At 47.7% G+C, this 25,539-nt stretch overlaps 1 protein-coding gene and 1 non-coding gene across 6 annotated transcripts in view; one reads left to right on the top strand and one right to left on the bottom strand.

The window, feature by feature from the left end:
* Nucleotides 1–5,051: 5,051 nt before the first annotated feature.
* LOC114805970 lies at nt 5,052–5,189 on the bottom strand. The gene has a single exon (XR_003754101.1). It is a non-coding gene; the product is annotated as a small nucleolar RNA SNORA7 (small nucleolar RNA).
* Nucleotides 5,190–15,222: 10,033 nt separating this feature from the next.
* Nucleotides 15,223–25,539, top strand: part of ENOX1 (ecto-NOX disulfide-thiol exchanger 1) — a 420,263-nt gene continuing 409,946 nt past the window's right edge. For all 5 annotated transcript variants that reach the window (XM_039914912.1, XM_039914913.1, XM_029048127.2 and 2 more), the window contains exon 1: nt 15,223–15,288. The gene's annotated coding sequence lies outside the window, so the exon portion shown is untranslated. The remainder of the gene's footprint in view (nt 15,289–25,539) is intronic.

Below are 25,539 nucleotides of genomic sequence, written 5' to 3'. Positions count from 1 at the left end.
ATATGATGACTAAACTAAGTCTAGTCCCCCAAAACAGAAGGAAAAGCGTAACTGCAACATGAGAACCATGACTGTTATTGCTCTGGTGTCGCTATAGGCCGAAGACAAGAATGGGAGACTTGAAATGTGAAACCAGATAGATGTCTCAGAGAGGTAGCCATTTTTCTCTTTTAGGAAGTGGACTAACCCGCTATTTGAATATTGGAGAGGCCTTGCACAAGTAAAGACCAAATGGGTTTTCTCTAAATCTAATTTCCTTGATTTACCTCATGTAAACAGAGATTTCTGAAAAGGACTTGTTCTGTTGAGCCAGTGTTTTAGGTTTTTTGACATTACCAGTTCCATTTCTCAATTAGACAAGCAAATAAAGTAGATTATCCATATCCAGGGGCGACACCTTACATTTGATTAGCATTAAAAGGTCACTGTAAATAACTTTCCCTCTTTTGTTCCTGGAAAAACTGGAATGACAAACTATAACTTCCTTTATGTGGTCGGCAAGCATTATTTGAAATGATTAATTTAGGCAATATGTGATATAATCACTGGACTTTAAAAGCCTAGTTAGGCACTGGCAGAGTTGATTGTTGAATTTTCTTACAATCTTACCGGTGCTAATCCGTTTGCGTTAGATTATGTCAAATTGTTGCAACATTTAATGGCCAGGCATATTGCCCATCATTGGGCAGAGATTGTCTCTATATGTTGCCGAATTGTACATTCCAAGTGCTTAGTGCAGTGCTCTGCACATAGTAAGCACTCAATAAATACTATTGAATGAATGAATTTTTTATGCCTTTCCACAGTAAACTTGCAAAATGACTGTTTTCAGATATCTTGCTAGAAAACACGAGGTCGTATAGTCTCTCCCTCAAATGCTAAAATCGTCTCCCAAATGTAAATTGCTACCTTTCTTCAAAAACTCTAGAGAAGGAAGTGGCCATGTGAGCCGAATTCTCACATTCTTTCTGACCAGGAATGCTTTGTAATATCACATCCTCAACCCATCCGACTGGGATTCAAATCTCTTTAGTCTCACTAATCTTGTCCTGTAAGCAGAGATCAGCCATTCACCGTCATGATCTCACTTGTTTAACATTTCTTTTTAGAGTTTTAATATTTCTTTGTGGAGTCCATTTATGAAAATGTAAATCAATCTTGCAGTGATAATAATAATGATACTACTACTACTAATAATTGTATTTTTTAAGCAGTTGCTATTGTCAAACACTATTCTAAGTGCTGGGACCGATACAGGGTAATCGTGTCCCACGTGGGGCTCGAAGTCTAATTATGAGGGAGAACAGGTACTGAATCCCCATTTTGAGAAGTTAAGTAACTTGCTCAAGGTTGCAGAGCAGACAAATGGTGGAGATCTGGGATTAGAACCCAAGTCCTCTGGTTCCCAAGCCTGTGTTCTTTCCACTAGGCCACGCTGCTTCCCTCTAAGCCCTCTTCTAATAATAATAATAATAATAATAATGCCGATGATATTTGTTAAGCGCTTACTATATGCCAAGCACCTTTCTAAACCCTGGGGTAGATACAAGGTAATCAGGTTGTCCCACGTGGGCTCAGAGTCTTAATCCCCATTTTCCAGATGAGGTAACTGAGGCACAGAGAAGTTAGGTTACTTGCCCAAGGGCGCACAGCAGTCAGATGGTGGAGCCGGGATGCGTGGCTCAGTGGAAAGAGCACGGGCTTGGGAGTCAGAGGTCATGGGTTTGAATCCCGGCTCTGCCACTTGTCAACTGTGTGACTGTGGGCAAGTCACTTCACTTCTCTGGACCTCAGTTACCTCATCTGGAAAATGGGGATTAAGGCTGTGAGCCTCACGTGGGACAACCTGATATACTCTGTATCTACCCCAGCGCTTAGAACAGTGCTCTGCACACAGTAAGCGCTTAACAAGTACCAACGTTATTATCCTCTGACTCCCAAGCCCGGGCTCTTGCCACGAGGCTCCCTTCTGCATCACCCTGATTTGCTCCCCTTCTTCGCTCCACCTCAGCGCCACAACACGTGTGTACATAGCCGTAATTTATTCATTTATATGTATTTATATAAGTAAATCTGGAATAAATAAATAAATAAGCCTGTCTCCCCTTCTAGACTCTAAACTCACCGTGGTCAGGGACTATATCTGCTATATTGTTACATGGAACTCTCCCAAAGGCTTAGTACAGTGCTCTGCGCGCAGTAAGCACTCAGTAAATATGATTGATATGAGCTGATGGTCTATTATTGAGCACCTCGTCTGGCTTCAGTGATCTATACGTCTTTCCGCTTCCACGGTCCGATGTCGAGACGATTAATGAGATGCTAATGCTCAGACCACGGAGGTATCTAGGATTCATTCATTCGTTCGATCGTATATCTGGAGTGCGTACTGTGTGCAGAACACTGTACTGTCTTGCTTGTGGAAGATAATGTGGGTGATTGCAGGCTAATGGTTTGGACATTCTCTAAACAGACACTAAAGTGTTGCTAACCAGCTTTTGTAGCTTATGAAATCTGATGGCTCTTTTCCATAAATCCTCATTGCTAATCATATTAAATAAATATTAAATCTGTATAGCTGTAATGAATCAGGGCAGACTTGGAGGCCAAGACCTGCCTGATTGCAAATCCAATACCTGAGCAATTTTGCTTCGAAGAGGGACCTCTCCAAAAGACATATCCGGTACCTGTCAAGACAAGAACTGCTTGGCTTCAAAAAGTCTAGCTCGTAATCTATGCCACGAGGTCACTCCGTGGAGATAGTTTATGTGAAACGAGTTACATCCTTGTTTGTGGATGACTTGCCGTCCTTATATATATCGTCATATATAATCGTCGTTATCAGCATCCTGATTTTTTTTTTTTTGTAGTCATTTTCCACTTGTTATAACACCGCAAGATTAAAACCCACCAGGTACGGTGAGCGTTTTGAGATGGTGAGCCGAACAGAATTTAAGGCTCCTTTTCTAGGTGCTTTCCGATTGAGAGTGAATGGTACATTCCTAAGTCCTGGAAGTTCTTAGATTTACTACAGATTTTGTTCCTGAAAACTTGAAGCCGAATGCTGAAAGTGGGTAACGATTTTTCCACAGGAACAATACTATAAATAGGGGATCGGTTCCTGAGCCAAGGCCAGATCTCCTATTTTTGTAAAAAAAAAATCATCAGAAATGCATATTCAATTATAGATGAGTAATATAACCACATTAGTATATTTTTACTGTCGTTGAGGGTCTGTGACAGGATATCTGGCACCCACTCCTTACTCCCTCTGACACCCACTCATTCATTCATCCATTAGTGTTTATTGAGCGCTTACTATGTGCAGAACACTGTACTAAGCGCTTGGAATGTACAATTCGGCAACAGATAGAGACGATCCCTACCCGTTGACAGGTTTACAGTCTAATCACCCCACCTAGTCCTCTTTAAACTCTTCTTTTTCCCCTCCCACTCTGCCTTGAGTTTTAACAGTCTTTCTCCATTTGCCGCACAGGTCCCATTCGGCCTCCCCCACTTCCAGTACCCCAAGAGTTAGTGCCGTAAAGAAAGCTCATCTAAAGTCAAAACCATTGTGTCGTAAAGTTGTTGTTTTTTATTGGTGTACGTTAAGAAGTGCTTAATTGTGTCGTAAAGTTGTTGTTTTTTATTGGTGTTCGTTAGGAAGTGCTTACCATGTGCCAGGAACTGTACTAAGCGCTGGAGTCGATACAAGCTAATCAAGTTGGACCCAGTCCATGTCCCACATGAAACAGGGTGTAAATTTAGAAATGATGATAATAATGTTGGTATTTGTTAAGCGCTTACTATGTGCAGAGCACTGTTCTAAGCGCTGGGGGAGATACGGGGTCATCAGTTTGTGCCACGAGAGGCTCACGGTCTTCATCCCCATTTTCCAGATGAGGGAACTGAGGCGCAGAGAAGTGAAGTGATTCGCCCACAGTCACACAGCTGCCAAGTGGCAGAGCCGGGATTCGAACCCATGACCTCTGACTCCAAGCCCAGCTCTTTCCATTGAGCCACACTGCTGTAATAAGTGCCGTTCATCATAACTCTAAATGTAGAACCGTTCAAACAATCATCGCTGCCTCAGCAGTCGAAATAATAATAGTGATAATAATAATAATGGCATCTGTGAAGCGCTTACTACGTGCCAAGCACTGTTCTAAGCACTGGGGAGGATACAAGGTGATCAGGTTGCCCCACGTGGGGCTCACAGTCTTCATCCCCATTTCCCAGATGAAGGAACTGAGGCCCAGAGAAGCGAAATAACTTGCCCGAAGTCACACAGCTGACAAGCGGCTGAGTCGGGATTTGAACCCGTGACCTCTGACTCCCAACGCCGTGCTCTTTCCACTGAGCCGCGCCGCTTCTCTAATAATAGCCACTATCTCCACCTTCAAGCCATTAGAAGGGTCACGTCTTCTCCAAAGAGGTCTTCCCTGATTAAATCCTCTTTTCCCTGTCTCGCTCTCCCTTCTGCGTCATCTCTGCTCTTGGATCTGTGACCTTTGGACATTTGATATTCACCCCATCCCCAACCCCTTAGCACCTAGGTACATATCTTTAAATTAAATATTATAAATGATTTATTCATATTAACGTCTGTCTCCCCTTCTTGACCTAAGCCCGGGAAGGGCAGGGAAACGTGTCTGCTAATTGCAGGGAACGTTTCTGCTAATGCTGTCGTATTATCCTCTCCCGAGGCCTTAGTATCGTGCTCTGCCCATTGTAAGCGCTCAGTGAGTACCATCGATTGATCGATTAATAAAAGCGACATCTCGTAGAAGTGACGGGAGCCACTCCCAGACCTCTGCATTGTCTCCTTAGACCTTATGAAAGCATTAGAGAAGCAGCGTGGCTCAGTGGAAAGAGCCCGCACCTCTCTCAGAACGCCCCGCTCTCCATCTGCGATCGTCTGGTAGCGGATCCGTAGAGTTTTCTTGGTAAAAATACGGAAGTGGTTCACCACTGCTTTCTTCCGCGCGGTCAACTGGAATCTCCGCCCTCGACTCTCTCCCACGCCGCCGCTGCCCAGCGTGGGTGTTTTGACTTGTAGCAGATTGCTTTCCACTCGCCAGCCACTGGCCAAGCTAGGAATGGAATGGGTAGGCCTCTGCTTTACTCTCCCTCCCGGAGCCGACCCTGGTAGATTACTGGAAACTCTCCAGGTGCGACCCCGAGAGAGGATCAAATGGATACCTTACTCCAAATAACAGCTCTAAAAGGATGCATCCAATATTTTTTGACACCTCGACGATCCAGGGTTCCATTGCCAGATGCCAAGACCAGTGAAAAAGTGATACTTGGCCTACCACTAGGTAAGGTTTGGGGATGTTTAGACTGTGAGCCCGTCATTGGGCAGGGATTCATTCGTTCGTTCAATAGTATTTATTGAGCGCTTACTATGTGCAGAGCACTGTACTAAGCGCTTGGAATGTACGCATCGGCAACAGATAGAGACGGTCCCTGCCCCTTGACGGGCTTAGAGTCTAATCGGGGGAGACAGACAAGAACAATAGCAATAAATAGAATCAGGGGGAAGAACATCTCATTAAAACAATAGCAAATAAATGGAATCAAGGTGATGTACATCGCAATAACAAAATAAATAGGGTAATGAAGATATATACAGTTGAGCGGACGAGTACAGTGCTGAAGGGATGGGAAGGGAGAGGGGGAGGAGCAGAGGGAAAGGGGGGAGAAGAGGGTTTAGCTGCGGAGAGGTGAAGTGGGGGTAGAGGGAGCAGAGGGAAAAGGGGAGCTCAGTCTGGGAAGGCCTCTCGGAGGAGGGATTGTCTCTATCTGTTGCTGAATTGGACATTTCCAAGCGCTTAGTACGGTGCTCTGCACTTAAAATACTATTGAATGAATGAATAGGATGTCTTACATCAACTTTAAAGTTGCTGGTTTTATCAAAACAATTAAAGAATATCCTGATAGAGGTGTTCAAAAGTAGGAAGAGGGGGACCAAGATGGGTTGGCCCGTTAACGAGACACTTCACGAAGTTGAGGAAAAAAGCCTGCCGTTCCCCCGAGGTCGGACAAATTCTTCACCAAAGTTGAAATGGAAACAGCTACAGGTACCAGAGGAAGCTTCTACATTCACAGCTTCCTGCAAAGATGCGTAATCCTACTATAACTCCTCATTCAATCAATGTTGTGGTCTTATATTTTGAATTACTTTAATGAATATTAAATAACAGTTTAGTGCTATCACGTGCTGGAATTTCATATTCTCTTTCTAGAGGTTTTGAAATGTATCCGAATTTATATCATATAAGTTTATGGGAAAATATATCCCACGGAACATATTTTTAGGAGACTACCGCATTTTTCAGAAATATGCAGTGGCTCTAGAATGGGGTAAGCCTGTATTGGCAACACAAAACCTAATCGGGCCGAAATTCCCTCAACTAGACATGTATCTCATTGATAATAATAATAACAGTAATGGATTTTGTTAAGTGTTTACCATGTGCTAGTCACTGTCTAAGCGCTGGGGTGGATACGAGCAAATCGGGTTGGACACCGTCCCTGTCCCAGATGGGGCTCCTGGTCCCAATTCCCATTCTACAGATGAGGTAACTGAGGCCCAGAGCAGCGAAGTGACTTGCCCGAGGCCACACAGCAGACCTGCGGCGGAGATGGGATCAGGACTCGTGACCTTATGGCTCCCAGGCCCGTGGTCTCTCCGCTATGCCTCACTGCTTCCCAAAATACGGACAGATAATAGAAAATGGAATGAAGAAGGCAAAGTTGTGGAGATGTGCGGTTTTCTAATTGATTTTGAGAGCTGGACCAATCAGAGAAGGCCCACCCACCTTCCAAGCAATTTCACTAATATCCCCAAAGATATACTCCATATCATATGACAGGACGAGATCACCAAAAATGAGTTTGTCGAACCCCTGTAAACTCATCAGCTTCGAGAAAGTGCTTAATGCCGTTCAGCTTCACCGAGCATCGTAGAAAAGTAGAATGGGTAAGAGCGGGTTTTCCAAGCAACTGTTTTTGATGGTTTAAAGGGAAGGCTAGCTAGCAGAGAAGATGAAACGAATATTTTAAAGTCACCCTCAAATGAAGGAACAACACTGAACTGTGGATTATGGAACTTATCGGTGAGTACTTGACTGTGTGCTCAGACAGGAAATAATCAGATCAGACACAGACTCTGCTCCTCCCGGGGCTCGCAATCTAAATGGTAGGGAAAGGAGTTCTCTTATCCCCTTAATTTACAAATAAGGAAACCGAGGCCCAAAGAGGGTTAGTGACTTACCCTGCGTCACCTGGCGGGTCAGAACTGGGGTTGGAACCCAGGACCCCTGACTCCCGGGCCCGTCTCTTTCTCCACTTGGGCCACGCTGTTAGAAACATGAAAAAAGCTCCTCTCATTGAGCAGTGACTTCAGGAAAACTGGAATACATCCTCCATGCTGTAAGTCACTGAAACACAGAACTGCATGACCAAAAAGAATCTATCTTTTCACACTGATAGAATTTCTTTTGCACGCTCGGTCTGATGCTTAACCTACCTGCTTTGCTCATTCGGCAGTCGGCTAACGCACCCTCCTCTAAGCGTAGTTGTTTCTCGAAAACAACTACTTCGCCTAGCAGGGAGAAACCCTTGATCCCATTAAATTGATGTTTTCTTTTAAGACAGTGCATTAGCTCTGTGGTTTCAAACAGGTTTCACTATCACCAGGAAATGCCCCAGCAATAAATATATATATATATATATACAAATAAAGATACTTTTGAGGTAACTGGGGAGAAAGGGCAAGGGACAGGAGCTGAGTTGGTACAAATTAGAGAAACAATTTTCGTTTGAGAAGCAGCGTGGCTCAGTGGAAAGAGCACGGGTTTTGGAGTCAGAGGTCATGGGTTCGAATCCCAGCTCTGCCACTTGTCAGCTGTGTGACTGTGGGCAAGTCACTTAACTTCTCTATGCCTCGGTTACCTCATCTGTAAAATGGGGATTAAGACTGCGAGCCCCACGTGGGACAACCTGATTCCCCTGTGTCTACCCCAGCGCTTAGAACAGTGCTCTGCACATAGTAAGCGCTTAACAAATACCGACATTATTATTATTATTGAGAGATACTAGCCTATTTGCCAGGCAGCAGTAGACAGGGAATTGAAATCCACAGGGCATTCATTAATAGTGAATATTCGAACCGGAAAAAAAATGAAGATCAATATGCGTATACTCCGAGGTCAATATTTCTGGCTGTTATATTTCACGCAAGGAGTCCATAGGATGGAACAATCAGCCCCAATCCTTTTGTTATGGTAAGTTATTTAATCATTTATTAAGGGGCTGACAAAGCCCAGACATCAGAGACGAAGAGTAGGGAGAGGCCGGAGTGACAACCGTAAATGGCCTGGCCAGGGCTGGTCCCACACGGCCGGCCCACCGAGGCACACTGCTCTCCCCCACAGCATCCAGGGGTCCCCGTTTGCTTTGCAGAGCAGAGGAGTGTAGGGAGAAACTGAGCCACAGCGGGGCACGGATTGGGCTTCTCCCACAGCCCGGCCAGCACGTGTCCCCGCAGCCGAGGTAAGAGTGGCTTAAAGCCTTGTTCCTCCACTTTTTCTTTTAATGGTGTTATCCCGTATCCACCCCGGCACTTAGAACAGTGCTCGTCACATAGTAAGTGCTTAACAAATACCATCACCCTCCCCCCGCCAAAAAAAATACTATTGTACTCTCCCGAGCGCTTAGTACAGAGCTTTGCAAAGAGTAAGTGCTCAACAAATCATCCTCACAATAATTATGGTATTTGTTAAGCGCTTCCAATAAACCAGGCACTCTCTGAAACGCTGGGGTGGATGCAAGCAATCAGGTTGGACGCGGTCCCTGGGCCGCGTGGGGCTCACAGTCTCGACCCCCATTTTACAGATGAGGTAACTGAGGCACAGAGAAGTGAAGTGACTTGCCGAAGGTCACACGGCAGAGGAGTGGTAGGGCCAGGACCAGAATCCATATCCTTCTGAGCCCCAGGCCCGTGCTCTATCCCAAACGCCATGCTCCTTCTCTAATCAGTGGTATTTATTGAGGGGTTACTGGGTGTAGAGCACTGTCCTAAGCACCTGGGCGAGTACAGTACAACAGAGTCGGTTAGACATACTCCCAGCCCACGATGAGCTTACGGTCCAGCGGAGGAGACAGACATTAATATAAATGAATGGATTATAATTTAAAATTTACAGATCTGTCCCTAAGCTTTGGGGAACTGGCGAAGAGCCGATGCCCAAAGGTCACGGATCCAAGTGCAGATACCAATCAATTGGTATTATATGCTTGGCACATAGGGTGTAATAAATGTTGTTATCACGATGGAGTCCATTTTACACTTCGTAAAGTCATCATCGGACCTTTATCACAAAGGCTCCATCATTTGGGGGGAGCAGGGATGAGACGAAATTCCTTAAAAATGTTCTGCCGGGGCTCAGGAGAGGAGTTGCCCGCCTTCTTGGGGTCTCCATGATAGCCTGGGGGCTGGGTGAGACGTCTTTAGGTTGAGCAGACCGGGCTCCAGTGCGGCCGCGGGGCTGGGTGACTGTGTGCCACGATGACTGTCTCTTGCTGTACCCCGTAGGGTTTTCTCTAAGTACATTACATTTGGGAAGTGGTTTCAGACGTTTTGTATATGACAGCGATCTGCATCCGTCCATTAAGCGGTAAACTTGTAAAGCTCTCCGACAGGGCCATTAAATGAGGCGTTTTGGGTGCTGCATTGTGCCTTTTCCTCAGAGCAATCTGCTAACTCCCTCCGGCTTGCGTCGTTTGCCTGGCTTGTACTGGCAGTGAGACGTGTTTCAGTCATCTGGGCGTGATTTTGGGAATTTGCACAGTGAAGGACACTTCTAACAATGGGTACAATTCATTTGCCAAGATGAAAAGTGCCCAGGGAGCCTAGGAAAAGAAAGAACATTCTTGACTAGCTTTACATCCATTTTCCAGCGCAGACGGCTGAATACTCTAGAATTACTCTCCTCCATGAAGCGTATTATAGAACCATCGGGTGGCTCCTTCAGCTTTCTCCGTCATACTGACCCGGCGGTGTGATAGGAGAGAGTAACCATCAAGTGTGATTCTCTTCCACTTAGCCGGTAAAGGAGTCTGATCGTGGTTTTTTTGGGTTTTTTGGGATCGTATCTGAGTTCCATGCTAAGAGGGACTAGCTCTGTGCTGATAATGGATATTGCCTGGCGGGGAGGAAGAGAAGGGTAGCAGAAGTAAAAATAAAAAAGACGGGCCCAGAAGGTGGGGGGTGAGAAAAAGGGGAGGAAATAGGAACAAAAGGAAAGTCCGCAGATCTTTCCCTGTTGTGGAGGGGACCGAGTGAACTCCAAGAAACAGGTAAGCTACAGGTCAAACTGGGAGCTGGGGGGATGATGATTGTGTTGCAGATTAGAGGGATTAGAAAGTGAGAAGGAAGGAGAAAAATGAGTCAGAAAGTCCAGAACAGTAAATGAGGGGGCAGGAGAAAGGAAAAAGAGTTATTCAAATGGAGGAAAAAAGAGATGAGGGGATACAATTTGGACCTGCTGTGAGCCTTCAATTGCTTCCAATAGCACACCTGCCAGATCTCCAGGGTCTCTTAGGGAAGATATTCTTCTGACTTTTTATTAACTTTAATGTTATTCTCTTTATGATTGCTCTATTGCTGGCTGTGGTTTCATTGACGCTGCGTGTGATCGGACGGTGAACGGAGCACGCGGTCCAGTAATGCTCGCCCTCTCACTGTGTTTTGTAAACTTCTAAGAGCGTCCCCTGCGTTTGATGACTGTCATTCTCTCTTTCTCTGCTTGAAAGAGCAAAGCATCCGTCAAAGCCGTCCCACTTAGAGATCCTGTTTAAAGACATCCAGACCAGAGCGGTGGATGTAAAATCCTTTTTCTCCAGACACCGCTCTGGTACAAGTCGGTGATTGTATGAAAGAGGTAGATGACCATTTATAAGAAATGAGATGGTAGGATCTGTAGATTTAGAAATTGGTTGTCCTAACTCCATTTCTATATATGTTTGCAGAATGCTCAATATCCTGTTACGGGCATTATAAGCAGGGCCATCCTGAGAGGGTTTGTGGGCTTCATATTGGAGTCAATGGTCTGGGCAAGAAAGGAGAATTCAGAGAGCAGGTTTATTTGGTAACAAAGCCTACCTAGTGTTTTCAGGGCACAGTCCGGATAGAGCACGGAGGAAGGATTTTAGGACACGTTTCCCTCAACGTGACTCCGTTAGAATATAACTCGATCGGTAGGTCTGTAGATTGAGGATAGAAAGAAGTGTTTGGGTGCCTGCGCGAGACGCCGGCCAGGGAGTGGTGCAGCTGCACTCTGCCTCAGCCTTGCCGAGGAAGGGATTAATGTTGAAATGGCCCTAATTGGGCGGGGGGGGAGGATCCCGTTTCTGGCAGAACAATAGGATTGTGTGTAATGAGCGTGAATGCCGGAGACCCGATGCTGGTGCCCCTTGGGAATCGACAAGGCTGGGATATAGGTGGAGTTGACCCCCTGCCGTAGCAACCAGAAATGCGCAGTGGCCGAGACGGTGATCTTTGCGTGGTCGTGTCAGGCGGACGTAATGTGCTACCGCATGCTAAGCCTGTGCGGTCGACGATGTGGGCCGACAAGGAGGTGACCAGTATCACTCTGTGGGCAGTGCTCACGGGAACTGCAGGGGGTAAAACGTAAGCCCGAGTGTGGGGCAGGTGTTTCCACTCATGCCCATTTGGACTCTTGGGCTCCAGGGACCCATAAAGTGTTTGGTTTTGTGGGTCTTTGGGCAGAGAGGGTCTTCTGGGGAGCCAGGGAATAAACTCAGTTCTAGTCACACAGTGGATGTCACTTGCTAGCAGACCAGTTCCCGGATACCGGTGTGGCCTGGTGAATAGAGCTCGGGCCTGGGAGCCAGAAGGATCGGGGTTCGAATTCCGGCTCCGCCGTGTGTCTGCTGTGTGACACTGGGCAAGTCACTTAACTTCTCAGTGCTTCACTTGCCTCATCTGTAAAAAGGGGATTCAGATTGAGAGCCCCACGTGGGACAGAAACTCTGTCCAACTGGATTTGCTTGTATCCACCCCAGTGCTTAGAACAGTGTCTGGCACATAGTGCTTAGCAAATACCATCCTTGTCGCTTGTGGATGAGAACTGGGGGAGGAGTTCACGCATTCAGTCGTATTTATTGAGCGCTTTACTGTGTGCAGAGCACAGTGTGTGTGCGTGGTGTTTTGTGCTTTTTTGTAGTTTTAACAGTGATTGTCAAGGGTCAGCAGCAACGGTCAGAACAATAATATGGACATTTGGGTTGATAAATGTCAGTCATTGTAGCATCTTCAAACCTTCTACCCCATAAGCTATTAATTCTCTTTGAATCGATCAATCAACGGCATTTATTGGTGCTCACTGTATGCAGAGCGTGCAAATAAATGCTCGGGAGGGTACAAAGCAGTAGAGTTGGTAGATATGACCCTCAAGGAATTTACAATCTAGTGGGGGAGACAGACATTATAATAAATGACAGATAGGGGAAGTGGTGGGGTATAAAGCTGGGTAACTAAGCGCTGCAGGTCTGGGGGTGGGGTGAGTGTCAAAGTGCTACAGACACAGGTGCACAGGTGACACAAAAGGGAGAGTGAATAAGATGGGAGGAAAAAGAGGCGAGTAGGGAAAGGCTTCTTGGAGGTGATACTATTTCAGAAAGTCTTGGAAAATGGGGAGAGCGATGGACTGTTGGACATAAAGAGGAAGGGAGGTCCAGGCCAGAGAGAGGCCGCGAACGAAGGCTCGGTGGAGAGAGAGCTTGGATAGAGTGTGAGTGAGAAGATGGATATTAGAGGAGTGAACTGTTCATCTCGATTATAGTGGATTAGTGAGGTTAGGCAGGAGGGGGGGAAAGCTGATTGAGTTCCTCAAGCAGATGGTAAGGAGTTTTTGTTTGATGTGGAGATGGAAGAGTAACCCTTGGAAGTTTTTGAGGAGAGGGGAGTTGTGGACTGAGTTTTTTTTTTTTTTTGAAAAACGATACAGGCAGCAGAGTTAAGTACGGACTGGAATGAGGAGTGATTGGAGGCAGGGGGATCAGCAAAGAGGTGCTGCTGTAGTAGAGGTGGGTTACGATAAGTGCTTGGACCCCCACTGAAGCAGATCGGATGGGGAGGACGGGGTGGATTCTCTGAAGGCAGAACCAACAGGATGTGGTGACTGTGAATATATGAGTCGAATGAGACTTGTAAGTTGAGGATAATGCCAAGGTTATAGGCTTGTGAGACAGGGAGGTTGGTGGTGTTGCCCACAGGGATTGGAAAGGTAGAGGACGGTGAGGGTTTTGAGGGGAAAGGCAAGAAGTTCTGTTTAGGGCATGTTAAGCTTGAGTGGTTGGAGGGACAGCAACACAGAGATGTGCCGAAGGCAGGAGAAAATGTCAGACTGCAGAGAAAAAGTGAGGTCGGAGGTAGGGCGGTCAATTTGGGACTCATCCGCGAAGAAATAGTTGAAGTCGTGGGAGCAAATGAGTTCTCCAGGGGAGTGGGTGTAAATGGAGAATGGAAGGGGATCCATAACTGAGCCTTGAGGGACCCCCACAGTTAGAGGGTGGGAGGCAGAGGAGGAGCCAGCAAAACTGCCGGACCACCAAGAGAGGATAGACCAAGGTGACGCCAAGATTAGGACGTGTTTCCAAGAGAAGGGGGTGGTCCGAAGTTTTGAAGCCATCGTCTAGGAGGATGAGGATGGAGATGAGGCCGAGAAGGAGGTGAGAAGGTCGTAGAGAGGACATTTTCTGTGGGGTGGAGGGGATGGAAGCCAGATTATAGTTGGTAAAGGCGATGAATTGGAGGAGAGGAATCAGTGGTTAATATAATGCAATTTTCACATAACACAAAGTACCTCAGTAACACTTCCCCTCCCTTGCACTCCCCCCTCCGTAGAGGACAACCTCCTGTAGTTTTGCCTTTAATTCCTGCCCCTTAGAATGAATCCTGCACCCACTGTTTCTAGGGGCAATTAGGTTTCACATCTAACAACTCTGCCATTGGACACCGGGGATGGGACAGTTAGTAATAATGTTAATAATGTTGGTATTTGTTAAGCGATTACTATGTGCAGAGCACTGTTCTAAGCGCTGGGGGAAATACAGGGTAGTCAGGTTGTCCCACGTGAGGCTCACAGTCTTAATCCCCATTTTTACAGATGAGGGAACTGAGGCACAGAGAAGTGAAGTGACTCGCCCACGGTCACACAGCTGACGAGTGGCAGAGCTGGGATTCGAACCCGTGACCTCTGACTCCCAAGCCCGGGCTCTTTCCACTGAGCCACGTAGTAAAAGATGGTTCGTGGGAACCGCTCTGAATCTTTTTAGGAGGGCAATTTACACCTTGCTTTTGAACCTTACAGAGTCAGAATCGGGAAGATTCTTTCCGACTCACGATCGAGAAGTTAATGCCGGGGCGGGGAAGCTCCCGTGGCATTTCAGTCCTCACTAACTCTTTCTGATTTCTCAATCCTATCCTATCTCCCCACTGAGATCCTGAGTGTTTTCTTGGAGAAGTTCCTCCTCTCGTCTCAGAGACTAGTGAGAGGTTTTAAAGGGACATGGGACCCGTGGTTTGCGACCCACAGTTCTCGAGAGGCATTGGCTTGAGAGTAGACTCAGATTCTTTGTTTGTTTATATTTTGACAGTCCCCAGTAGCCATGAAAGCTTCGAGAAACTCTGTGGAATCTTCAAACCAGTCTCACGGATAAATGCTAAAAATACCTAAAAGCAAACACTTTTACCTCTACGTTAATTTTTTTTCAGCTATCCCTCTCCCTTGTCAGTGATGTGTCTGACGGCAGTGCCTATTAAAACATCCCGCAGTAAAGTCCCTCGGGTCAATAAAAACCTAAAGGAATACTAGAGACATGGGACATTTTCAGGTTTCAGTTTTTTTTAAAATAAAATCCCCACCCAGCCTTATTTTTGAGGGCTTAAATAGAAGTCGTGCTCTCTTTAAAGGAAAATAGGAATGGCAAATAAAGGATATGTTTATTTGAGGGGTTTATGTTTTCTGATGGCCCTAAAATGAGTGCCTTGCAAGGACAGGTTGCTGAAATGTTTGGAGCTAAAAGAGGTCTTGACTCCAGTTTAGAAAATTATTCTTTGATGTGTATTCTAAGGGCTCTTGCTGAATGAAATCATTCAAGGCTATTTTTACAAGTTATTTTTTTCCTTTTCAGGCCTGTGACGGGTGATTAGACTTTATCTTTCAACCGACATTGTGGAGGAGAGTCACTTCTCAGGTAATGGACTTATTTTCCTAAATATATATATCTTTGGTTTTCAATTTACATGTTAGTTTTTTTTTCCAGAGATTTATTGGACTACTTCTGTAACAACCAAAGTGAGGAGAGATGAACCAAATGGATTGCATTTGGGCATAAATATCCAAACGTATTTAGATGGTTGAAATGAGTATAGGGAGGGGCTAAAAATGTCCATCCTTCTTTTTTCCCTACTCTTCAGATCTGAGCTGCTGGTGAAAGAGGGAGCTTTTTCTTCTCTTGATGAACTGGGGGGAGGTCCAGGAAAACTCCCCAGCTCCCACCCCACGCTCCCACCACATACGGTTAAATGTGGCTCTCGTATTCCCAGCCACTCCTCTGGGTGATCTGAAATATTTAGGTGCTCTACCATTCAAGTACCAGAGGGTACACGTCCGATTCCTTAATTTAAAACAAAATGGTACAGAATTCCAGCGCAAATTGAGGGGGAAAATGGCCTGGACTTATTTTTAAGAAAAAGGGAGAGTTTAATAAAATTGGTTTAAATGGAAAATCAAGGGCCTTATGTGTATCAATGTGCATAGATGGTACTCTGCACCAAATACCTGGAAAAGACCAGATGCGGAACTGACCCAATATCTGTGCTTTCTTTGCTTTCTCTGTCCTAAGTAGGAAGTCCTCAGACTTCTGACACAATCTGTTCCTGAAAATAATAATAATAGTACCTGTTAAGCACTTGCTATGTGCCAAGCTCTGTTCTAAGCGCTGGGGTAGATATAAGTTAGTCAGGTTGCACACAGTCCCTGTCCCTCGTGCGGCTCACGCTCGTCACCCCCATTTAACAGATGAGGGAACTGAGGAGCAGAGAAGGTGACTTGCCCAAGGTCGCACCGCAGCCGTGAGACAGAGGCAGGATTAGAACCCAGGTCCTTCTGACTCCCTGGGCCAAGGTATAACCAAGGTTGGGTCCCATAGTTTCGGGAAAACCGCCCAGCCTTATGTATTCAGCCAATTAAATTTCGTTTTATAAAGAGTTATCATATTGTCATAAAAATCACAGAGAACGTTAAAATACAGTACATAAAGGACTGTAATAAAGTACTTCACTGTTAAGAGTGGGCATCACCTCCACAGCCAAATGACCTTAAGCACAGAGATATGTTTTAAACACTCTATTTCATTTATTTTCTGTTACAAAAATGTGGACTCAAGGAGCGGGTTCGATTGGAGGAGCTCTCCAGGGAATTACGAGGTTGATTTAGAGTGATGTTTTGAAGGGTTCTTTACCGAACTCTTCTCGGGAGTCCCGTTTCTTTCAGGAATCTTGTGAGTTGTTGGCAGTCTTCCACCCCAGTGGAGCAGTCTTTTACTGGACACTATGTGGTCTTTTACCAGCTTTTACAGGATTACCATTTTCAAAAGAGCTGAGCACCCAGCGAGTTCGTAGACTCTCTGTCTAATGCTGAGCGGGTAGGGAAGAAATAAAAAGCCGTCACCGTCTCGGCCTGGAGACAGAGAGACTGGAGATTCCGTGCTTTCTGATCCGTGTTTATTTCGCTCTTTCAGTCTTCCTTGTCGTTCTGCTTTTTAAATTTTGTCAATTGTTTTGCGGCATTTGCTCAGTGCTTACTCTTTCCCGGGCCCTGTGCTAAGCACAAGCTAATCAGGATGGACACAGACCATGGCCTACGTGACGTTCGCGGTCTTAACTCCCATTTTACAGATGAGGTAACAGAGGCGCAGAGATAATAACGTTGGTATTTGTTAAGCGCTTACTATGTGCCGAGCACCGTTCTAAGCGCCGGGGTAGATACAGGGTCATCAGGGCGTCCCACGTGAGACTCACAGTCTTCATCCCCATTTTACAGATGAGGTAACTGAGGCGCCGGGAAGGTAAGTGACTTGCCCAAAGTCACACAGCTGACAAGCTGGGACTAGAACCCAGGTCCTCTGACTCCCAGGCCCGTGCTCTTTCCACTAGGCCACGCTGCTTCTCTTCTTTTTGGAGGTAATAATGATACTGATAGTAATAATGATGATGATATTTGTTGAGCGCTTACTTGGTGCCAAGTTCTGAGGTCTGGGGTAGATACTAGGTAATCAGGTTGTCCCATGTAGGGCTCGCGGTCTTAATCTCTATTTTGCAGATGAGGGAACTGAGGCTCAGAGAAGTGAAAGTGACTTGCCCAAGACGAGTGGCAGAGCCGGGATTAGAACCCAGGTCCTCTGGCTCCGGAGCCCGTGCTCTTGCCATTAAGCCACGCTGTGTGTGTGACAAGACTGACTTTTACTCCTGTTTATGATTTTCTTTTAGGAATGTGGGAGGGAAAGGGCCGGGAACCAGAGCTGATAGTAGTCACCCTTGCAAACCACTCTATTTACACAAATTTGAGAAAGGCGGGGCCCGGTACGCGTCACCACAGCGACTTGAACGAATCTAGGGACTTTGTGTTCTTGGTTACTCCAGAGACCAGGTGCTGAAAGATGACTGGGAGTAGGGTACCCAAACCGCACAGAGGTGGGGAAAGAGGGCGGGAGCCCCGAGAGAGAATTGAGTCTTTATGGACGGCCATCCCGCGATTTGGCCCGTCCCTTCAACAGCGACAGCTTTGAGACTGACGCCGTGGGCCGACGACGCTTTCCCAACTCAGGTTTTTGTTTTAAAATGTGCTGAATCGAAACTTTGCCGGCCCACTCGGTCTGGGAAGGAAACGGGGGCTTCCCTAGCCCCAAAACCCGCTCCCGGGGGGCGGGCGGGTGATGGAGCTGCATTTGCTGGGGATTTCAAGTTCTACGAGAAAAGTGTCCTACAATCCTTGAGGAAAACAAGATCTTTTTTTTAAAGACGGAAAATGTGCAGCGTGAGAACTCGGCGGTCCAACTGGGTCCGGGCTGGACGCTAGCGTGGTTTGTGATCAGAGCTCGCTCCCACTGCGACCCTGTGGCTGCACTCGTTTTTTAGCAACCGGTCAGTCGTATTTATTGAGCATCTAGTGTGCGTGGAACACTCTACTGCACACTTGAGCAAGACCTAAACTTCTTCTGTGCCCAGAAGGGAGTATGAAGGGATCCCAGAGCGGCAGTGTGGGTTTGTGGGGAAGGGACTGGGTGAGAGGCAGAGGGGAAGAAGCTGAGGATTATTAAATCGAAAGAGCTGCACTCTCATTTATAAATACAGGCAAGGGAGTCTGTAAAGCAAAGGTTTAGACTGGAACATCTCCTTCCGTTAATAGAAAATGACGTGATGCGAGATATTTGGAGCGACTGCTCTGCCCCGGGCCACTCGCTCTCCCGAGGCAGACGACGGGAACGGGAGCCATCCGGAGACGGCCACTTGCCCTCTCCGGGTGGCACGGCCCCCACTCTGGACCAGCGTGGGGCAGGTACCGTGCAGGAGCAGCCTGGCGTAGTGGAGAGAGCACAGGCCCAGGACTCAGAAGGTCGTGGGTTCTAATCCCGTTTCCGCCGCTTGTCCGCTGCATGACCCTGGGCAAGTCATTTCTCTTCTCTGGGCCTCAGTGACCTCGTCTGTAAAATGGGGATGGAGACCGTGAGCCCCCGTGTGGGACAGGGACCGTGTCCAACCTGATCACCTTGTGTCTACCCCAGCGCTTAGAACAGCGCGTAGTAAGCACTTTAATCAATATTAAGAGCCATTTCCGATTCGCAGCGACTCCGTGGATATACTTTCTCCACGAGGTCCTGTCCTCTGCCGTAACCCGCGACCTTTCTAACGGCTCTTCCGTTGTCGTCGTTACGGTCTCTATCCATCTAGCTGCCGGTCCGCGTCTTCCACGTTCTCCCTGGACTTTTCCTAGCATCAGTGTCTTCTCCGGAGAATCAGTCCTCCCGACTGCGTGTCCAAAATATGCTAATCTAAGTGGAGTCACTTGACCTACCGAAGACCCCTTGGGTTTAATTTGCTCCCCAATCCGTTTGTTTGTTTTCCGGGCAGCCCACGGTATTCGCCGAAGCCTTCTCCAACACCACATTGGGGAAGCGGCGTGGCTCAGTGGAAGGAGCCAAGGCTTCGGAGTCAGAGATCCTGAGTTCAACTCCCGGCTCTGCCCCTTGTCAGCTGTGTGACTGTGGGCAAGTCACTTCACTTCTCTGGGCCTCAGTTACCTCATCTGGAAAATGGGGATTAACTGTGAGCCTCATGTGGGACAACCTGATTACCCTGTATCTCCCCCAGCGCTTAGAACAGTGCTCTGCACATAGTAAGCGCTTAACAAATACCAACATCATTATTATTATTATTATTTCAAAAGACTCGATGTTCTCTCTACCCCGTTTTTTCACCGTCCAGCTTCCGGATCCGTACGCCGTCACTGGAAAGACTGTAGAGTTGACAATTTGTCTTTCTGTGGCAATTGTTACTGCGGCACATCGCACGACTTTTTCCGCGCTCTTCCCAGCAAGCCTTCCTGACGTGAATCTCGGGCTCATTCCCTGGCTGCTAGTTCCGTTATTACTGATTATCGACGGTAAGGCGTTGATTCACGGGAGAGACTTAACGAATACCGTCGTTATTCTTACGATTTTTACCAAGGACTGCGGGGTGGCCGGCTTCAGCCGGCCTCCTCCTTCATGGCTCACGACCCCTGCCCGCTCGAACCGCACAATACAGGAAATGGGCGATACAGGATGAACCCTCTGACTTCCACTGGCAATACCAAGGAGCACACTCCACTCCTCTAATGCCAGTCTGCTCTCCGCACCTCAGGTTCATCTGTAATATTAATAATCATAATAACAACGGCATTTTTTAATCACTGTGTGCCAGGCCACTGTACTAAGGAGTGGGGTGGATACACGCAAATCGGGTTGCACACGGTCCCTGTGGCGTGTGGGGCTCGCGGTCTCAATCCCCATTTTACAGACGAGGTCACCGAGGCCCGGAGAAACTAAACGATTTGCCCACCATCACACAGCAGACAAGTGGCGGAGCCGGGATGAGAACCCACGACCCTCTGACGCCCAGGCCCGGGCTCTATCCTGCTGCCGTCTCGCCACCGACTCCTCACCCCGGTCCTCCTTCGCCCCGGGGACTCATTTCTCCCTCACATCTGCACGTCGGCACTCTGTCCACCTTTAAAACCCTCCTAAAATAATAATGATAATGTCGGTATTTGTTAAGCTCTTACTGTGTGCCATGCGCTGTTCTAAGCGCTGGGGGAGATTGTGGGTAATGAGGTTGGCCCACGTAGGGCTCACAGTCTTCATCCCCATTTTACAGATGAGGGAACTGAGGCAACGAGAAGTGAAGTGACTGGCCCGGGGTCACACAGCTGCCAAGCGGCAGAGCCGGGATTCGAACCTGTGACCTCTGACTCCCGAGCCCGGGCTCTTTCCACTGAGCCACGCTGCTTGAAAATCACATCACCTCCCTGACTAAACCCTCATTTCCCGATCTGCCCTCCCCGCTGTGTACCCTTAAACATTCTGTTACTTAAATACAGATCTTTATTTTCTACTATTTCCTGTATCTGTAAATTATTTTAATGCCCGTCTCCCCCCCGTAAACAGTAAGCTGCTCGTGGACTGTGATCATATCTACAAACTCTGTTCTATTTTAATAATAATGATAATAATAATGTTGGTATTTGTTAAGCGCTTACTATGTGCAGAGCACTGTTCTAAGCGCTGGGGTAGATACAGGGTCATCAGGTCGACCCACGTGAGGCTCACAGTTAATCCCCATTTTCCAGATGAGGTAACTGAGGCACAGAGAAGAGAAGTGACTCGCCCACAGTCACACAGGTGACAAGTGGCAGAGGCGGGATTCGAACTCATGACCTCTGACTCCCAAGCCCGGGCTCTTAACTTTCCGAGTGTCAAGTACTGTGCTCTGCACCCAGGAAATACCTGATAAATAGCCCTGATCGATCGATTGATTGAGAGACAGTGCAGGGGAATGGAAAGAACGCAGGTCTACGCGTCGGGATACCTGGATCTGAGTCCCCGCTCCGCAACTTGCCCAATGGGTGATCTCGGGCGAGTCACGGAACTTCTCTCTGCCTCAGTTCCCTCAGCTGTAAAATGGGGATTCGGTTCCTGTTTTCCCACCCGCTTAACGTGGAGCATCACGTAGGGGACTGGGACTGTGTCCATCCTGGGGCAGCTTGGCCTAGCGTAAGATCCCGGGCCCGGGAATCAGAGGAACCGGGTTCTAATCCCAGCTCCGTCCCTCGTCTGCTGTGCGATGGGACACAAGTCCCCTATCTTCTCTGTGCCTCGGTTTCCTCATCTGCAGAATGGTGATTCGATACCTGTCCTCCCTCCTACCTGAACTGTGACCCCCCCGACGGGACAGGGACGGTGTCTGAACTGCCTATACTCTTCATTCACTAGTATTGATGGAGCGCTTACTATGCGCAGAGCACTGTACTAAGCGCTTGGAGTGTACGATTCGGCAACGGAGACGATCCCTGCCCAGTGATGGGGACGTTGTTTAATATGGTGCTTGGGACACAGAAAGTGCTTAACAAATCCACAATTATTATTATCTACGCCAGTACTCAGTATCCCAGCTCTGCCACTTGTCAGCTGTGTGACTGTGGACAAGTCACTTAACCTCTCTGTGCCTCTGTGACCTCATCTGTAAAATGGGGATTAACGGTGAGCCCCACGTGGGACAACCTGATTACCCTGTATCTACCCCAGCGCTTAGAACAGTGCTCTGCACACAGCAAGCGCTTAACAAATACCAACATTATCATTATTATTATTATCATTATTACAGCGATTGCTCCATCGTAAGCTCTCGAGAAGCAGTGAGGTCTAGTGGCTAGAGCTCGTCCCTGGGAGTCAGAAGGACCTGGGTTCTAGTCTCCATTCCACCCCTGGTCTGCTGGGTGACCTTGGGTAAGTCACTTCACTTCTCCGCGCCTCAGGTGCCTCGTCTATAAAACAGGGATGGAGACTGGGAGCCCCGTATCGGACGGGGACTGTTTCCGACCCCTCACCGCGGATCTTCCGCGGTGCTTAATAATAATAATAATAATAATAATAATAATGATAATGTTGGCATTTGTTAAGTGCTTACTATGTGCCGAGCACTGTTCTAAGTGCTGGGGGAGACACAGGGGAATCGGGTCGTCCCACGTGGGGCTCACAGTCTTAATCCCCATTTTACAGATGAGGGAACTGAGGCACCGAGAAGTTAAGTGACTTGCCCAAAGTCACCCAGCTGACAAGTGGCCAAGCTGGGATTTGAACCCATGACCTCTGAATCCAAAGCCCATGCTCTTTCCAATGAGCCACGCTGCTTCTCTAAGAACAGTGCCTGGCATCTGTGTGACTGTGGGCAAGTCACTTGACTCCTCTGTGCCTCAGTGACCTCATCTGTAAAATGGGGATTAACTGTGAGCCTCACATGGGACAACCTGATTACCCTGTATCTACCCCAGCGCTTCGAACAGTGCTCTGCACATAGTAAGCGCTTAACAAATACCGAAATTATTATTATTATTATTATTATTATTAAATGGGCCTGGAGAGGGGAGGGCAGCGCAGAGACAATCTGAGGGAGACAGGGAATAATCCTGGTTCCCAACAAGGCCCCTGGCCTGGCCTGGGACTTCCTAGGATTGCTCTACGTCATTCCATTCCATATCCCTGTCCGATTTTCACCCACATATACGAGTACTTCAGCCTGCCCCTTATTTATGTCTTCTCTACCGTCTTCTATCCCCGTGCCTCAGGATGTTACTCTATATTATCCCGGCCCAATTACACCATTAGGTTTCGATTTCTATTAACCTTCACCTACTGTGGTGGATCTCCTAATTGCTCCCCGCTGTTTTACGGAATCGCTCCCCGCTCAGCCTCCCTTCTAGACGGAGCCCGAAGCCCGGCGGCTAGAATCCGGAGCCTGGGCCTGGGGCAGTTGGCGGGTCCGGGGGCAGATTCGTCTTCCCGGTCGTGTTGGCGGTGGCTAATGTCGCTCCGGGACAGAGCCCCAACGCCAGCCTTGGGAGGGGAAGGAGGGCCGGGACGGGGGGGACGGGCAGATGCAGAGGGTCCAGTCAACATCTAGAGAGAAGAACCCGAACCAAAAACGTTTTATTTAATGATTGAAAAGTAGGAACAGCAAAAATAACATTAAATAACCGTCCCATTCGCGTAGTGATTTAGAGGTCAGCGGTTTCTCGCATGTGTACGCAGATATACACTTCCATTAGCGGCGTGGCTCAGTGGAAAGGTCGTGGGTTCTAATCCCGGCTCCGCCACTTGTCAGCGGTGTGACTTTGGGCAAGTCACTTCACTTCTCTGGCCTCGGTTCCCTCATCTGTAAAATGGGGATTAAGACCGTGAGCCCCATGCGGGGCAAGCTGATTAGCTTTTAACTACCCCAGGGCTTAGAACAGTACTTGGCACATAGTAAGCGCTTAACAAACGCCATTATTATTATTAGAGTTTAAGCTCCCGCTGGACAGGGAGTGGGCTACTTCTCTGGGTTGAGCGTAGCATGGTGCTGTGAAACCAATAGGTGTTCAATGAATATTATTAATAATAATAATAATGTTGGTATTCGTTAAGCGCTTACTATGTGCCGAGCACCGTTCTAAGCCATGGGGTAGATACAGGGTAATCAGGTTGTCCCACCTAAGGCTCACGGTCTTCATCCCCATTTTCCAGATGAGGGAAGTGAGGCACAGAGAAGTGGAGTGACTTAGCCAAAGTCACACAGCTGACAGGTGGAGGAGCCGGGATTAGAACCCAGGACCTCTGACTCCTGAGCCCGGGCTCTTTCCACTGAGCCGCGCCGTTTAAACCTACAACCCACCGAATGACAGAACATAAGAAAACCGCCGGTCATTTTCCCTGCTAACAGTGAGAAGCAGCATGGTCTAGCGGAGGGAGCCCAGACCCGACGGTCAGAGGACCTGGGTTCTAATCCTGGCTCCGCCACTGGTCTGCTCCGTGACCCTGGGCAAGTCACTTCGTCTCTCTGCGCTTCACTTACCTCATCTGTAAAATGGGCTTCCATACCCGGTCTCCTTCCCACTTAGACCGTGAGCCCCACGTGGGACCTGATGATCCACAGTTACCACAATTATTCTTATTATCATCTCCACCACTAGTCTGCTGTGTGATCTTGGGCGAGTCACCAAACTTTTCTGGGCCTCGGTTACATCGTCTGGAAAATGGGGATGAAGAGGGTGAGCCCCATGTGGGACAGGGACTGTGCCCAACCTGATTAGTTCATATCTGCTCTCTGGCTTAGAAGAGTACCCGGCGTATAGTACGCGCTTAAGAAATACCTTAAAGAAATCGGCGAACCCCTATATTCAAAGTCAGTCAATCGTTCAAGCTGTCAAGTGCTCATCCGTCAGCGATTGCCATGGCAGGCCGCCCCAATTAAATGGCTTCCTTGTGTGGGGCAGCAAACCAATCCATACAATTTAATAATAATAATAATGATCATGGTACTTGTTAACCGCTTAATATGTGTCAAGCACTATTCTAAGCGCCGGGTAGATACAAGCTCGTCAGGTTTTCCCTGTCCCACATGGGGCTCGCAGTCTTAAGCCCCGTTTTACAGATGAGGTAACTGAGGCGCAGAGAAGTTAAGTGTCTTGCCCGAGGTCACACAGCAGTCAAGTGGCGGAGCCGGGATTAGAACTCAGGTCCATCCGACTCCCGGGCCCCTGCTCTATCCACTGGGCCAAACGGGGCTTGAGTCTGAGCCCTAGCCCTTGGACTCTGGATATGTGACCTTTGGACATTTGATATTCATCCCGCCCCCTAACCCACGGCATTTATCTTTAAATGATTTATTATAGATTATTTATTTATATCGGATAGCTTTCTCCCCCTCTAGATTGTAAATTCGCGATGGGCAGGGAACGTGTCTGCCAATTCTGTTGTATAGAGAAGAAGGCACTCAACAGATATCATCGATTGACTGATTGATCGTTTCTCCCCGTGTATCCCAGTGTGGCTGTTGACTGATGTGTGATTGTCCGCAAATTCACACACCGAGATCGATCTTTGCGACACTAGAGTGTTGGGTCCCAAACTGGGCCCGTCTCTGCTTTCGAGACATCGTCTTTGATCCTGATTGCGGTGAAGGTTTTGTTCAGGGAGAGCAGAGACTGGTGCATCCGCTCCAGTGGTCTCTCACCAGTTCGCTGCGATGTTTTTAAATCATTCATTCGGTCCTGCTTTGGGGCTTCTCCCTTTCCATTCATCATACGGCAGCTCATTCTCCCGTGTTCTCGTAAAATTAACGTAAACATCATAAAGGTTTCGGGGCTGCGC

Source organism: Ornithorhynchus anatinus, chromosome 20, assembly GCF_004115215.2.
Source record: "Ornithorhynchus anatinus isolate Pmale09 chromosome 20, mOrnAna1.pri.v4, whole genome shotgun sequence".
NCBI classification, from domain to species: Eukaryota; Metazoa; Chordata; class Mammalia; order Monotremata; family Ornithorhynchidae; genus Ornithorhynchus; species Ornithorhynchus anatinus.
The sequence above is the reverse complement of the archived record's forward strand: the minus strand, read 5'-3'. Positions and strand labels throughout refer to the sequence as shown.